Below are 16,122 nucleotides of genomic sequence, written 5' to 3' on the forward strand. Positions count from 1 at the left end.
ATGCCACTTTTTTTCATACAAATAGAAAAATACAATAAATGCATAATGTAAGCGTACAATATTTGAATATCATATTTTGTCGATAATTAGCAAAAATGAAACAATTTTGATTTTAATCGTCAGCTGATTTTTACGCTCGAATATAAGTAAATAATGCTGTTTTATTATGTAAAAAAGAATTTCAACAAAGCAAATAAATGCTTTGCGCTTTTGCAAAGCTTAATACAGCCTTTTCTTGCTATTTATCAAAATAACAGAAATGAATGAAAATTTGGTAAACTAAATAATAAATTACATAAATAAAAAAGAACTCAATGAAAATGTGATAAACTAAATAAATAAAAAAAATCAATGAATATTTGATACAGAATAAACTAAAGGATAAACTAAGGGATAAACTAAAAATTATTTAAACTGTAAATAATTAACTTGAAAAATAATTTCTTTAAATTAATAAACTTAAAAAATTTTAAACAAAATTAACAATCGTAAACTTTATATACTATGTAACTTATATATATATATATATATATATATATATATATATATATATATATACTTATTATGTGTATATATAGCTTTATATGGATCTTCATCAGTCTTATTATATCTTATCTTCTTCATGTGATAATTCTTTTTGTGTTGAGTATATTTTTTTATTTTCTATTCTTTCTAGTATTTGAAGTTGTTTTTGCAAAATGCTATTTCGCTCTTTTTGCAATTGTAATTGCTCTATTTGCAACTCATTACATTTTTTAAGCTCTGTCAGAAATTTTGTGCGTATTTCTTGTTTGACATCACTCTCTTTGTAGCATAGTACAGATGGATTTCTTAATTGATTGTAAAGTTAGCGCCAATTTGCCATCTCGTACTTTTGCTTTTGCATTTATTAAAGATGAGCAGTTGCTATCTACCGATTTGGACGATCTATTGCTATCTGCTATTGATTCAGATTCGCTATTAGCTGCAAATAATATTGAAAGTGAGGTTTGTGCAATAGAAGACTGCTCTTCATTTTCATTCCTGTAATAGAAAACTTTAAATCACTTATCTGAAGAAATATAGGAATTATAAAAAATATATATCTTTAAAAACATATAAGTAAAAAATAAGTAAAAAATCAATAAAAAACATCTTTAAAAAATAATGATAACTTACTCAAACAAATTTAAACCGACTTTTTGCAAAATCTCTTCCTGAGAAACAATTTCATTGCGGCCAGCTACAAAAGGTGGCACTCCGCTATGGCTTTTTCCAAATATCCTTATCATTTCACTGCAAGGATAAATATGCATTCTATTACTCATTAAATATTAAATATAATTAATATTAGAAATAGAATATTTTGTAAAAATAATCAAATAAAAATATTAAATAAACAAATTGATTCAACTGTTAGTTATAAGTATTTCAAACATATTTACGGAACAGAGAAGATCAACTAAAAAACTTACTCTTCATATGGAAGAGGTTTCATGCCTTTTCCAGAACTGTTTTTTCCCATGGTTCGCTTAATATAATTATCCCATTTCTTCTTCAACAATTTAAATTTATTTTTCATGTGATTTTTGGTAGTATTTACATAACCTCTTTTTTGAAAAGATTCTGCTAACGCTTGAAACATGGCTTCTTTATTTTTATATTTCTTTTTTTGCAGCTTTTTCTCATGTTGTTCATACTCTGTGAAAAATAACATTATAGTTCTATGGTCCCAAATAAAATGATCATCATTGTTGAGAGCAAAAGTGTTCTCTTTTTCATCATCAGAATCTACTATAATCGAAGAATCCAATGAAGATACAATTGTAGATGTGTTTTGCATAGAGTTTGTTACAGGAACTTGAACGGAAGGACTCCCATGGATTATAGCCTAAGCCTGAGGCTGAATTTTAAGGCCTGTTTTATTTAATAAAGAACCCAAAGGCATAGTTGTAGTTAGAAACTGTGTTGAGTCTGTTGTGGGAGTTACAACAGAAGTACATGCAAAAGTCTGGGGTTTGATTAACTTAAATGACATCATTTTTGGCAATATTTGCACATTTTTAGGATCACAGAATCACTTAATTTAGAATTACTTGAAGAATTACTTGTTACTGAGGAACTTGTGAGATGTGCCATCATGGACAATAGAGCATGGACTCACATGGACTGCAGCCATCCATCAATTCATATTTTATATATTACGCATGCGCGCACATTTGCCCCAACTGCACCACCTTCGAAGGTGAGGCACATGAAGCATGCTCCTAATTGCTCCTTAGAGTATGTTCTAGTCGCGTTGGAAGCAGGGCGCTAGACCTCCGCGGATGCAATTTAGCGTCACCTACGCGTCGAAAAACAAATTCGTTTAATGTAACGCGTCACTATCTGTAATATATATTGTTAACATCGCGCTGAAGAAAGATCAAGAGATGATCCGAAACGTTCGTTTTTTGTTATTATAATATGTATTTATTAATAAACTAATATTGGAAAAAGAAAGAAGTGTTATTGCTTCTCTGCGCTCCAACTACCGCGCGTTGGCTCTTATGCCATTTTCTTTTTAATTTTTTTATTACTTGAGCCAAATCTCTAATTATTAAATTTAGTGGATATAGATATGTGGATGTTATATATACATCTACTAGTTATCTACAGAGGATATGGACCTCACATAGACATTTAGACATTTATTAGATATCTATTAGATAAATTTTTCCGTGTGGATATATATACAGGGCGATCCCGAAAAACGATCCGTCTATAAAATGACGTATTCCTGACACCATTCTAAGACAATTTTTCCTTTACCAAAATTTGATTTGAAGCGTAGTTTTTGAATTATTAAAGGAAGTAGTTAACGTATGACGGGTCGAATACAAGAGGCAGGCAAGGGTGGCGCGATTCACCGTCAGACGCGGGTGCTTACGCGGGGCGCCTGCTGCGATCAGCTGGTCGCTATACACATACAGACACACATGCGAACACATACATTCTCTCTCTGTCTGTCTCTCTCTCTCTCTCTCTCTCTCTCTCTCTCTCTCTCTCTCTCTCTCATTCGCTCACTTACCTGTATTTTTTTTTTTTTTTTTTTTTTACGAGAGGGGAAAATGCATTTTATGCATACCCACCGGTCGATCCAGTGAGTTATGTGGGACTCGAGTACCAAGTCGAATTACCAACTCGGTACTCCCTATCCACTAAAAACCCCTCTCTTTTCACGAATTTCCTTTGACACACTGTCCCTCTGACTTCCCGAGCTCTGTTTTCACGTAACGTCAAAAAATAGTTATCATTACCTTGTTCGATGACTTTTGATGTATTGCTGTAATTGCTTGAAGGAGAAATGAATTTTCCGATAGATCGTACGTTCTCAAATTTAACGTAGATATCACGTTGCAAAAGACAAGAAATCCACACTAAATTATTAACTGAAAGTTTTTCTCCTTTCATGAACTGTATTCTTTTATAAACTTTAACGTAATCACATTTATTTACTCACTCGATGAGACGAGAAATTTACTAATGACTCTCACTAATCACTATTAATCACTGTCGAATAATAACTGTTGGCGATTAAAAATCACTCGATGAAAGAAACACGCGCGGACACGTTACTACACGACGCGACGACGCGACAATGCGACGATAATTACTCGGCGACTGCAAGCAGTTTTTTGTCATAGTAGGTTGCGGTAGGTTAAGGTACTCCTGGAGCAATCGAACGCGATCATGTGTTCGATTGAAGAATGCGATAAACATAATAAACATTTAACATATTAATATTATTATTATCATGAATGTGTGTGATATCCATACATCGTATATCTATTTAAAAATTAATTAGATTGAATAAGTGTTTTTAAAATATTTATTACTTTTACTATTATCATATAAAATATTAATATTAAATATTTATTTAAGATAATAGTAAAAGTAATAAATATTTTAAAAACACTTATTTAATCTAATTAATTTTTAAATAGATATACGATGTATGGATATCACACACATTCATGATAATAACAATATTAATATGTTAAATGTTTATTATGTTTACCGCATTCTTCAATCGAACACATGATCGCGTTCGATTGCGCCAGTAGTACCTTAATCTACCGCAACCTACCATGACAAAAAACTGCTTGCAGTCGCCGAGTAATTATCGTCGCATTGTCGCGTCGTCGCGTCGTGTAGTAACGTGTCCGCGCGTGTTTCTTTCATCGAGTGATTTTTAATCGCCAACAGTTATTATTCGAGAGTGATTAATAGTGATTAGTGAGAGTCATTAGTCAATTTCTCGTCTCATCGAGTGAGTAAATAAATGTGATTACGTTAAAGTTTATAAAAGAATACAGTTCATGAAAGGAGAAAAACTTTCAATTAATAATTTAGTGGATTTCTTGTCTTTTGCAACGTGATATCGTTAAATTTGAGAACGTACGATCTATCGGAAAATTCATTTCTCCTTCAAGCAATTACAGCAATACATCAAAAGTCATCGAACAAGGTAATGATAACTATTTTTTGACGTTATGTGAAAACAGATCTCGGGAAGTCAGAGGGACAGTGTGTCAAAGGAAATTCGTGAAAAGAGAGGGGTTTTTAGTGGGTAGGGAGTACCGAGTTGGTAATTCGACTTGGTACTCGAGTCCCACATAACTCACTGGATCGACCGGTGGGTATGCATAAAATGCATTTTCCCCTCTCTCGTAAAAAAAAAAAAAAAAAACAGGTGAGTGAGCGAATGAGCGAGAGAGGGGGGAGAGAGAGAGAGAGAGAGAGAAAGAGACAGACAGACAGACAGACAGACAGAGAGAGAATGTATGTGTTCGCATATTCCCAACCTGGGGGGGCCGGACGGCCGTGTCCGCAAGCTTTATGTGGACGCGGTCGGATCGGTGGCCCTCTACGGGGCACCGATCTGGGCGGGTGCTGCCTCGGGGTCCAACAAGATCAGGGGAGTGCTACGGGGAGCGCACCGCCCCATAATTTTAAGGGCCGCGCGTGCATACCGCACGGTCGCATATGCGGCGGTGGCGGTGCTGGCGGGGTCGCCTCCCCTGGAGCTCCTGGCCCAGGCCCGGGCCGAGATGTACTGGGGGATTAGGAGGCTCCGGGGGAGGGGAATTGTGGTGGGGCCGGGGGCCAAGAGGGCCATCAGGCTGAAGGCGGCAGACTCGGTCCTCGTGGACTGGCAGCGGCAATTGGCCGGGCCAGCCCGCGAGAACCAAAGAGTTGTGAGAGCCGTCCTCCCGGTCTTCGGGAGGTGGATGAGGAGGGCCTGGGGGCGGATCACCTTCCGGGTGGCGCAGGTGGCGACCGGGCACGGGTGTTTCGGTCACTATCTGTGCCGCATCGGGAGGGAACCAACCCCCAGGTGCCACCACTGCGAGGAGGACCGGGACACGGCGCAGCACACTCTCGAAGCCTGCTCGGCTTGGGAGGTGCAGCGCCGTGCCCTGGTCGCAGTGGTGGGAGCTGACCTCTCCCTCGGCGCCGTCATTGAGGCGATGCTGAGGGGGGAGGAGGAGTGGCGGGCAGTGGCCTCCTTTTGCGAGGAGGTCATGCGGAACAAGGAGGAGGCGGAGAGGGATCGGCGGATGATGCCCGCCCCAATGGCAGCACGAGGAAGAGCAGCGGCCAGGAGGACCCGGCGGGGGAGGAGAAGGCTGATTGGGCCTCCGGCCCCACCGCTGGACAGGGACTGAATGGGGGGAGGGACCTTGTTGAGACCCACTCCCCCCTTCACTGCAGGCTTGGCGGATTGGTGGGAGTGAGAGGGAGGTTCCGGGGCTGTGAGGGCCTCCTTATGGCCCTCCTCGGTGGCCCCCCTCCCTTCCCCCCACCACGGCATAAGAAGAGGTCCCGTTCAGGGGCCGCGGCGAGGGGGGCTCCGGTGTGGAGCGGGGAGATCTCCCACCGGGACAGAACCCCATTGGACGGAGCCGGGAGGCGGACGGGTGTCCTCCCTCCCGGCTACAACGAGGGATTGTGGTGGGGGAGTCGCGGAAGAATGCCTGTGGCGTACCCGTGGTTCCCCCGTGACACCGCGGTGGAGGACACCCGCAGGGGTTTTAGCCGGTAGGAGTCCGGCATAACCCTCTCTCTCTCCCCGGGGAGGGGGGGGGTATCCATGAGGATTTCCCCTGCGTATAAAAAAAAAAAAATGTGTTCGCATGTGTGTATGTATGTGTATAGCGACCAGCTGATCGCAGCAGGCGCCCCGCGTAAGCACCCGCGTCTGACGGTGAATCGCGTCACCCTTGCCTGCCTCTTGTATTCGACCCGTCATACGTTAACTACTTCCTTTAATAATTCAAAAACTAAGCTTCGGACGAAAATTTGCCAAAAGAAAAATCGTCTTAGAATTCGATCAAGATTATGTTTTTGCAAAAGCATAAAGTTATTTAGAATCACCCTGTATATATATATATATATATATATATATATGTATATAAAACTTTGCTCACTTGAAATATCTACGCTATTTTTACAGATAAAATTGAAAAAATTGAAAAAATTGTAATTACGAAAATTGTACGATTAAAAGGATCATGATATGCTAGTAATATTGTTTTCGTAAGTGGAAGCGTTTTAGAAATTTCAAGATTATCTTCATATTTTTTAATGGAACCATCCTAATTTTTTTATATAAATCGATTCTTCGCAATATTCCGTGTAAAAAGTTATAAAGATAGTATAGTCAAAAATTGAACAGTTAACGAGATATTTGATTCTTTAAGTTGACATAATTTTATATAAATTATAAAATATCTGATAAAATGTTCATTTTTCGATTATTTTACTTTAATAATTTTATGCATAGAATAATAAGAGGAATCAGTTAATGTAAAAAAAACATATAATTGTTCTTAAGAAAAAATATGTCGCTGCTCATTGCAAATTCATATATCAAAAAAAAATGTATATATATATATATATATATTGTTACGTCCCTGGTTCGGGTCGCGGTCGAGTCCGTCGTGGAACGAGAAGAAGTCCGTTGTCAAGAGGTTGTTGACAGCGGCGGCTGTCATTTGAGTCTGGAGCCAGCTGTCAGGCTGTGTGGACGCGTTTCTCTTACGAGTCGATCCGTGTTATCATTATTGTGTATTTACGTTCTGAGTTACCGTTTGTGTTGTAATTGTGCAGTGCATTAAAGTTCATTAGTTTCCTTAAGTGCTTGTTTATTTAGCGCGTCCCGCGAGCGGCCGATCTCTTTACCGCGCGACTTCGATATCTATCGAAGTCCCCGCCTCGGGCGTAACATTTTGGGGGCTCGTCCGGGATACTAGAAGACTACAGAATCCCGGGAGTGAAAGGATCTGAGAATCCCGAGAATAAAAAGAACATCCTGGCGTTAAAAATGGCAACGCTCCGTGAAGGACGAATGCGGCAGCGGACGGAGTATACGGAGCAGCTGTGGCGAAATGCTCCGAGAAAGGGAGGAGAGGAGGCAAACGATCCAGCTAAGTCGCTCCAATATTTTAAAAATGCGGCTAATAAATCGCACGCAATCAGATCTGCACACGTAATTTGTTTCTTTTTTAAAAAAACGTTATGTTAAAAGTGTTTCCTTTAAAAAAAATTTTTCTTTAAAAAAAAAGAATGAATTTTGCCGTGGAAAATAAAATTATTAATAAAAGAAGTGTTTTAAAACTTTGTTGAAACTGTGTTTATGAAAATCTATTTGCAGCCAGTGTGTGTAAAAAGGGGCGGGCCCGGATGTATCTTGAATAGGGGATTAATTCTTTCATTAGAATGCCTGGATGGCAATATTCGTAATTTCCAGTGCTTGTTTTAATAATGGTTGCTTTGATTCTTATTGTCTTCTGAATGAGTTCTAATTGGTAGACTAATCCTCGAAGTGTTGTGGGAGGGACTCCCGGATTTATTTTGATTAGGGAATGGTTCTACATCCGAGGCCCGAAAAGAAAGTTTTGGATAAAAGAATTTGGTGCTTTTTACTCGTTTAATTATTTTTGTTGTTTAAAGAAAAGAAATTTTGGAAACAATTCCGAATTTGACAAGAAAGATTAAGGAAGGAAGGAGAGAAAGTCAGAAAGGAAAATAAAGGGAATTATTTGAACACTAGAGGACGAAGACTGCCTCACCCACGGTTTTTGACCCGTGGTTTTCCCGTGGGTCTTCGGGCGAATGCCGAGGCAGGGGCCTGAGGAGTTCTCTTGGGAGAACGGAGGGTCCACGGGAAGATACCCCCCTCTTGCCTGAAGATTTTTCTCTAAGGAGAAAATCAGTGAAGTCGTTGGAATCTGCGAAGTCGTTTGATCCCAAGAAGACGTGTGGTTCGGTAACCTGCAACAGCAGTTCAGGGAGAACATGGAGACACGTCGGGAGCTGAAATACGACGAGATTCCTTTGAAGACTTACCACAACGTGATTGTCGGGACGACAATCTTTCGAGAGGGGAGCAAGTGTTACGTCCCTGGTTCGGGTCGCGGTCGAGTCCGTCGTGGAACGAGAAGAAGTCCGTTGTCAAGAGGTTGTTGACAGCGGCGGCTGTCATTTGAGTCTGGAGCCAGCTGTCAGGCTGTGTGGACGCGTTTCTCTTACGAGTCGATCCGTGTTATCATTATTGTGTATTTACGTTCTGAGTTACCGTTTGTGTTGTAATTGTGCAGTGCATTAAAGTTCATTAGTTTCCTTAAGTGCTTGTTTATTTAGCGCGTCTCGCGAGCGGCCGATCTCTTTACCGCGCGACTTCGATATCTATCGAAGTCCCCGCCTCGGGCGTAACAATATATATATGTATATATATATATAGAGAGAGAGAGAGAGTGTCGCAAATTCGTCATTTCTCATTTATATTAAAATTTATTTGATATACGTAAGCACCTTGCTATACAGCACTGGTGCTACCGACATTTTGTGCACATAACACGGAATAGAACCAGAAATTGTGCACCTTATATGTTACCCTCTGAGAACATTCGTGCACCTTGGTTTCGTAATTTAGGTGCACGTTTTTAAGGTCCACAGAGGGCGTATCGCTTTCAGGGATCACCTAAAAGCGGGCCATGACACCTCTCATTCTTCTCTCTGTTAAAAATCACTCGATGAAAGAAACACGCGCGGACACGTTACTACACGACGCGACGACGCGATAATGCGACGATAATTACTCGGCGACTGCGAGCAGTATTTTGTCATGGTAGGTTGCGGTAGGTTAAGGTACTACTGGCGCTATCGAACGCGATCATGTGTTCGATTGAAGAATGCGGTAAACATAATAAACATTTAACATATTAATATTATTACTATCATGAATGTGTGTGATATCCATACATCGTATGATATCTATTTAAAAATTAATTAGATTAAATAAGTGTTTTTAAAATATTTATTACTTTTACTATTATCATATAAAATATTAATATTAAATATTTATTTAACTATTTTATCTATTTATTTATTTATTTATCTATTTCACCTATTTGTTTTTAACTATTTATTATCAATGACCGATTTTCGATCATTGATAATAAATAGTTAAAAATAAATAGGTGAAATAGATAAATAAATAAATAAATAGATAAAATAGTTAAATAAATAAAGTAAAGTTTATAAAAGAATACAGTTCATGAAAGAAGAAAAACTTTCAGTTAATAATTTAGTGTGGATTTCTTGTCTTTTGCAACGTGATATCTACGTTAAATTTGAGAACGTACGATCTATCGGAAAATTCATTTCTCCTTCAAGCAATTACAGCAATACATCAAAAGTCATCAAACAAGGTAATGATAACTATTTTTTGACGTTATGTGAAAACAGATCTCGGGAAGTCAGAGGGACAGTATGTCAAAGGAAATTCGTGAAAAGAGAGGGGTTTTTAGTGGGTAGGGAGTACCGAGTTGGTAATTCGACTTGGTACTCGAGTCCCACATTACTCACTGGATCGACCGGTGGGTATGCATAAAATGCATTTTCCCCTCTCTCGTAAAAAAAAAAAAAAAAAAATTACAGGTGAGTGAGCGAATGAGAGAGAGAGAGAGAGAGAGAGAGAGAGAGAGAGAGAGAGAGAGACAGACAGAGAGAGAATGTATGTGTTCGCATGTGTGTCTGTATGTGTATAGCGACCAGCTGATCGCAGCAGGCGCCCCGCGTAAGCACCCGCGTCTGACGGTGAATCGCGCCACCCTTGCCTGCCTCTTGTATTCGACCCGTCATACGTTAACTACTTCCTTTAATAATTCAAAAACTACGCTTCAAATCAAATTTTGGTAAAGGAAAAATTGTCTTAAAATGGTGTCAGGAATACGTCATTTTATAGACGGATCGTTTTTCGGGATCGCCCTGTATATATATATACCCAGTCAGCAAAGTCTGTTCAAACAGATTTTGTCAATTTCTGCTACAAATTTTTGTCGACAGTAAGATTGCAGATTGTATAAAAAATTTGTTATATCAAATAATGGTAACAGAATGTCAGCAGAAATGTTACAAAACCTGCTGACATAATTTGATAGCAGAAACTGAACAGGATTTGTTTAAAATTATCATAGCAGATTGGTGGCAGAAATCGAACAAGATCTGCGCAACACAGTTTGATATCAGATTGGTTGCAGAAACCGAGCAGGATCTGCTCAATAAAATTTGATATCAAATTCTCGGCAGATATCGAGTAGAGCCTGCTGATATAACTGACGGCAGATTGATGGCAGAAATTGAACAGGATCTGTGCGACGCAATTTGACAACAGATTGTCGGCAGAAACCGAGCAGGATCTGCGCAATGAAATTTGATGTCAAATTATCGAACAGAAATCGAGTAAAGCCAGCAGATATGTATAACTGACGGCAAATTGATAGCAGAAATTTAATAGGATCTGTGAGGCGCAATTTGATAGCAAATTGATAACAAAAATCGAGCAGAATCTGCGCACACAATCTCTGATAGATTGACGGCAGAAACGGAACAGAGTTTGCATGATTCGATAGTTCCTTCACTTACCGCTACGTGAGCTGTACTTTCTCGTAATCTAATTTCTGTCAGAAATATATATAAAGTCGCGAATATGAATAAAAGACTAAAAATATAGTAATTATCATTTTAATTTCTATCACTTTAATTTCTGATATCTGATACAAGCAGATGAGATTCAGAATATTAAACTGATTGGAATCAATATGATAAATGGAAAATTATTCATGTATTGCCTATTTGAGGCATAAAGCAAGAATTTAATTCTAAATAAATTACATCTCCAGTTTTACAAGTTATATTTACTTTTATCATTTACTTTATTATTAATTTAATTTAATTAAATTAGTCCTCCGCTATATGAGATATAACTACGATATAACATATATTACATTAATATATATTACGATATAACATATGACATATATGTCATTTTAGAAGAAAATTGTAATTAACTTGCCGATAATATTCTTATTTAGTACTTGTAATAATCAATTTTGTTGCATTTATATAATGGCTGCGTTCCGATATTCACTGCCAGTACTGAAAATCTATAGTATGCGTGACATAAACTATAGATTCTCAGTGAATATCGGAACGCAGCCAATATTATAGCGTCTTCCATTGGGAAAAACTCGCTTGCACTGGCAGCACTGAGTGCTTGAAGCGTATTTCATTGGTAGTTTTAGTAAGCATGTTCTGAGTGCTGCACATTTCATTGGGAGTGCAAAATGCTCTCAGTGCGCACTGAGTGCGGTAAAAGTGAGCTCCGTAAAGTTAGCCGGACTACTTTAACTTTTTTATAATTTAACTTATCTAATCGTTTGGTGGTCGTTTGGTGATGATTGGTAGTCTAATTAAAACGTTTGGTGGTTAATCGTTTTTTTAATTACAAAATTAAAATGTTGCTGTAAAGTTAACCGGACATTTCTTTATTTTTAGTCTAAATCGATTAAATCAGGGCTCTTTCGATGCAGAATCGTTTGGTGATGATTGGTAGTCTAATTAAAACGTTTGATGGTCCACAGTTTATCCAATAAATAAAAAAAATCATGTGCGGTTAGGTACTAGCCGGACCAATATATTATTTATCAACCGATTTTGTTCAAACTGGTCTTAATTGAAAGATAATCGTTTGGTGGTGATTGGTAGTCTAATTAAAACGTTTGGTGGTTAATCGTTTTCTTTTTATTACAAAATTAAAATGTTGCTGTAAAGTTGACCGGACATTTCTTTATTTTTAGTCTAAATCGATTAAATCAGGGCTTTTTCGATGCAGAATCGTTTGGTGGTGATTGGTAGTCTAATTAAAACGTTTTGTTGTCCATAGTTTATCCAATAAATAAAAAAAATCATGCGTGGTTAGGTACTAGCCGGACCAATATATTATTTATCAACCGATTTCGTTCAGACTGGTCTTAATTGAAAGATAATCGTTTGGTGGTGATTGGTAGTCTAATTAAAACGTTTGATGGTTAATCGTTTTTTTTTAATTACAAAATTAAAATGTTGCTGTAAAGTTAAGCGGACATTTCTTTATTTTTAGTCTAAATCGATTAAATCAGGGCTTTTTCGATGCAGAATCGTTTGGTGGTGATTGGTAGTCTAAGTAAAACGTTTGGTGGTCCATAGCATGTGCGTAATATACATGAACTCCGCATATGGCCAAAAAAGTGAAGCTAACATATAGAAAGAGACAGATAATCTAATCGCTCTATTCTCTGTCTCTTTCTGCGCAGACGAATTGCAAAAAAAAGAGAAAGAGAGAGAGGAAAGAGCCTCTCTATTCTCGCTCTCTTTCAGATGTTGGCTTCACTCAATTAGACGGCAAAACAAAAGGCATGTGGAGTCCTTGTATACTACGTCCATGGTCCATAGTTTATTCAATAAGTAAAAAAAATTATGTGCAGTTATGCCCGTATTAGGGCGCATCCACACTTTGGTAAAAAAGCAGAAAGCTAATCAGAACTTGCGCTGGTACTAAGCAGTGTGTAAGTAATACATTAGAAAAGCAAAAAATTGTGACTACCAGCACGAGTTCTGATTGGCTTCTGTTTTTCTGCTTTCTGCTTTTCTGCCAAAATGTGAATGCGCCCTAAAGGCCTTTGCACGTACAAAAATTTTAGTCGTAATTGATTATTCTTTTATCGTAATTGATTATTAGTGGCTTACAGCCAATCAGAAAGCTTATAAGCCACTTTTAGAGGCACTTTTATAGATAAAAAAGGATTCAGAATATGAACCAAAGGCCTTATAAGTCATTCCAGAATACGTTGCAAATGTCCTGTTGCCAGTGGCAACGACCTTTATAAACGAGCCATTAAGCGGGGAGCACAGACTTTTGCATAAGCGCATAACCATCGCATATAGTTTTTGACGGAGCATGGAACCGAAATCATGTTGACAGACGTAGAAAGAGACAAGACGATGTGGGGATAGTAACGACTCATGGAACTATGGAGCCATGAGACTCTTCAAAATTTTATATATCTTATCTGTGTTTAATCCACTCGTTTTGCATAATAAATAAGCAGAAACCATATTATTAATTATTTGTATATAATATCACGTTATAAAATATCATTTTTATATGCTGTTTTTCCATATATATGTAGATATGTAGTAATAAAGTTAAGGTCCCAACTTATATATAAGAATACGGTACTGTTCCCTTTCTCCTTCGACAAAATTCAACCAATGAAGAGACTAGAATGAGAAATCCGTGCCCCCACATCTACTTTTCTCTTTCTAGATCTCTCAACACGAAAGATCAAAGAAATCTTGCCGCATGCTCCGTCCAGTATGTCCTATATGTCGATGCGCATAACCATAAGCATAAGAAAATTGATTGGTTTATTTTCTTATGCATATACTTGTGGACCAATCAATTTTCTTATACTTATGATTATGCGCCTATGCAAAAGCCTGTGTTCCCGGCTTTACACTTGAGGTAAGAGGTTGAGATTGACCAATCAGAGCAGCCAGCAAATTGCTTTGCTTAGGGCCTCCGCACATGGTGTTCCGTATCGCATTACGTTACGTTAAGTATTGATCGTAAATTTAACTTCGTACATAAACTTAAACTTCAGTCAACGCACAGAAGAAATCGTAACGTAAAGACATGTCCTTAGAAGAATGGGATGCAATAAAGCCGAATGCCACTGTTCAATACGGGAGACGAAAAAAACACGTTTTAACTAAAGGTGTATGGACAAATATCATAAGCATTGCTCTGTGGAAGCAACATAAATTTCCCTGTGCCTTTGTATTCAAGAGAGCAGATGTACATTTGACGTCAGATGAAAGCTTGTACAGCTTGAAAATATAAGGATCATGCAAAAGTAAAATATGTGGTAACAAAATCGATATATATGGCGAAAAACACATCAATGATAATGGTTTGCATCTTCAAGTCAAAACTTGTGATGTGCGAAATATTTTCCATGAAACAGTGACGAGACCATTAAATGGCAAGCTACGATCAAAAGTACAAGATGATTTGAAAGCAAAAGGCTGCAAAAATTGACAAAAGGAGCAGGCACAGCTATACATGAAGGACGGTGATATTATCCCTCCTTTTATACCCAATGATGCAGTTTTAAGAAATGCAAAAAAAGAAAAAAACAACGCGGATCTGAACGTTCAGCAAAAAGATGGAAGAGATATTATACGAACGATAGAAAATTTCTCATTAACCGAAGAGTATGCAGGTTTAATACATGCAATAGGTTCGAGGCCGTTCTTTGTTTTTTATAGCTCACCAGCTGAAATGAACGCGTACAAAGAATACTGTCTAATAAAGCGCGATGAAGCTACAATCATTCTGGATTCAACTGGTAGCCTTGTGAAAAAATTGGTTCGCAGCAATGGTCAAAACAGTGGACATATATTTCTTTATTCAATTGTAGTGAACTTTGAGAATACGATATTACCTGTGCATCAAATGCTGTCTGAAACGCATAGCACTGAATTCATAGCATACTGGCTTATGCAATGGATTCGTGCAGGTGCACCCAAACCAAAAGTAACAGTCAGTGATTATTCAAGAGCTTTAATTTCAGGATTGTGCCTTGCGTTTAATAATTGTACAATAAAATCATATATTGAAACATGTTTTGCGATCATCGCTAACATTCATCAGCCAATCAACAAACCGCAGACGTTGATAAGAATTGACGTTGCACACTTGACTCATATGATTTGTCGCTGGAAGTGTTTCGAGACAGTACGGCAAAAATGTATTAAAGAGTTTTTTGTCCGGTGTGTATCTCTTATAGTCGATTCACAGTCCATTTCTGAATTTGAACAAATCTTTATTCTCACCTGCGTAGTAGGGCTCGATTCGCTAAGATTCGAAAATAGACATCTGTGGAATACAGACACCGAGAGAAGCAAGGAAGAAATTAGAAGAATACATTTCTAATCGTAATATAAAGGTAGATTTTCAGGATGTTCAGGATGTCAAAGAAAAATTTAATAGTGATGGATTTGACGTACACAAATCTGAAGAATATAAGCCATGCCAATCAGAATCTAATTCAAACAAATTAGCCCAGGCGGATTCCCTATTGACATGGTTGCAGCAGCGAAAAGAACAGGCCACAATGATCCTACATGTTGGAAAAAATCTAAACCCATTTTATTTGCCCGATTTCATTGAACGACTTTTTAATTTAGCCAAAGAATTTCCCCTTTGGACTAGTGCGACAATTCCTTACGACTCTCCACATGCTAGCTCAAGCTGTGTGGAAGGATACTTTAATGATCTTGAAACAAGAGTTCTCAAAAATACACCCCCGCCACTTCGTGTCGATAAGTTTATTAAAATTCATATTCGCGATATACTCGGTCAAACATTACTTTTTTCGTCAAAAGTAATTACTTTCAAGCAGAGAGCTCATGCAATAAACGATATACAAACGAAAAATCTCATTACAATAACCAGCACTGCTAACTTGAAACAGACTACTGGACCAAGTGTTCCTGATTGCAACCAAAATCCATTAGTTGAGAGCAAAGTCATTCTCAATATGAATGATTCAGATTTGATGGCACAAGAGAACTGGCGAGGAAAAGCATTAAATAAAGATATCGGTTATGCTGTTTATTCGATAGATGAATCGACAGAATCTTCCATGGTACCAATCTTAACAAGTACACAAATACATTCCACCGAAAACAGTACTATTCAATCCAACA

At 37.9% G+C, this 16,122-nt stretch overlaps 1 pseudogene across 1 annotated transcript; it reads right to left on the reverse strand.

Moving 5' to 3' along the window:
* Positions 1 to 543: 543 nt before the first annotated feature.
* LOC145966206 (uncharacterized) lies at positions 544 to 9,290 on the reverse strand (annotated as a pseudogene). The gene is made up of 4 exons (XR_014436989.1): positions 8,839 to 9,290; positions 1,455 to 2,323; positions 1,159 to 1,275; positions 544 to 1,023 (listed from the first exon to the last, which is right to left on the reverse strand). The product of XR_014436989.1 is annotated as an uncharacterized LOC145966206 (transcript).
* Positions 9,291 to 16,122: the final 6,832 nt, after the last annotated feature.

This window comes from Camponotus vicinus, unplaced genomic scaffold (assembly GCF_025532165.1).
Source record: "Camponotus vicinus isolate PSW18456_S1 unplaced genomic scaffold, iyCamVici1.0 SCAF_2, whole genome shotgun sequence".
NCBI lineage: Eukaryota > Metazoa > Arthropoda > Insecta > Hymenoptera > Formicidae > Camponotus > Camponotus vicinus.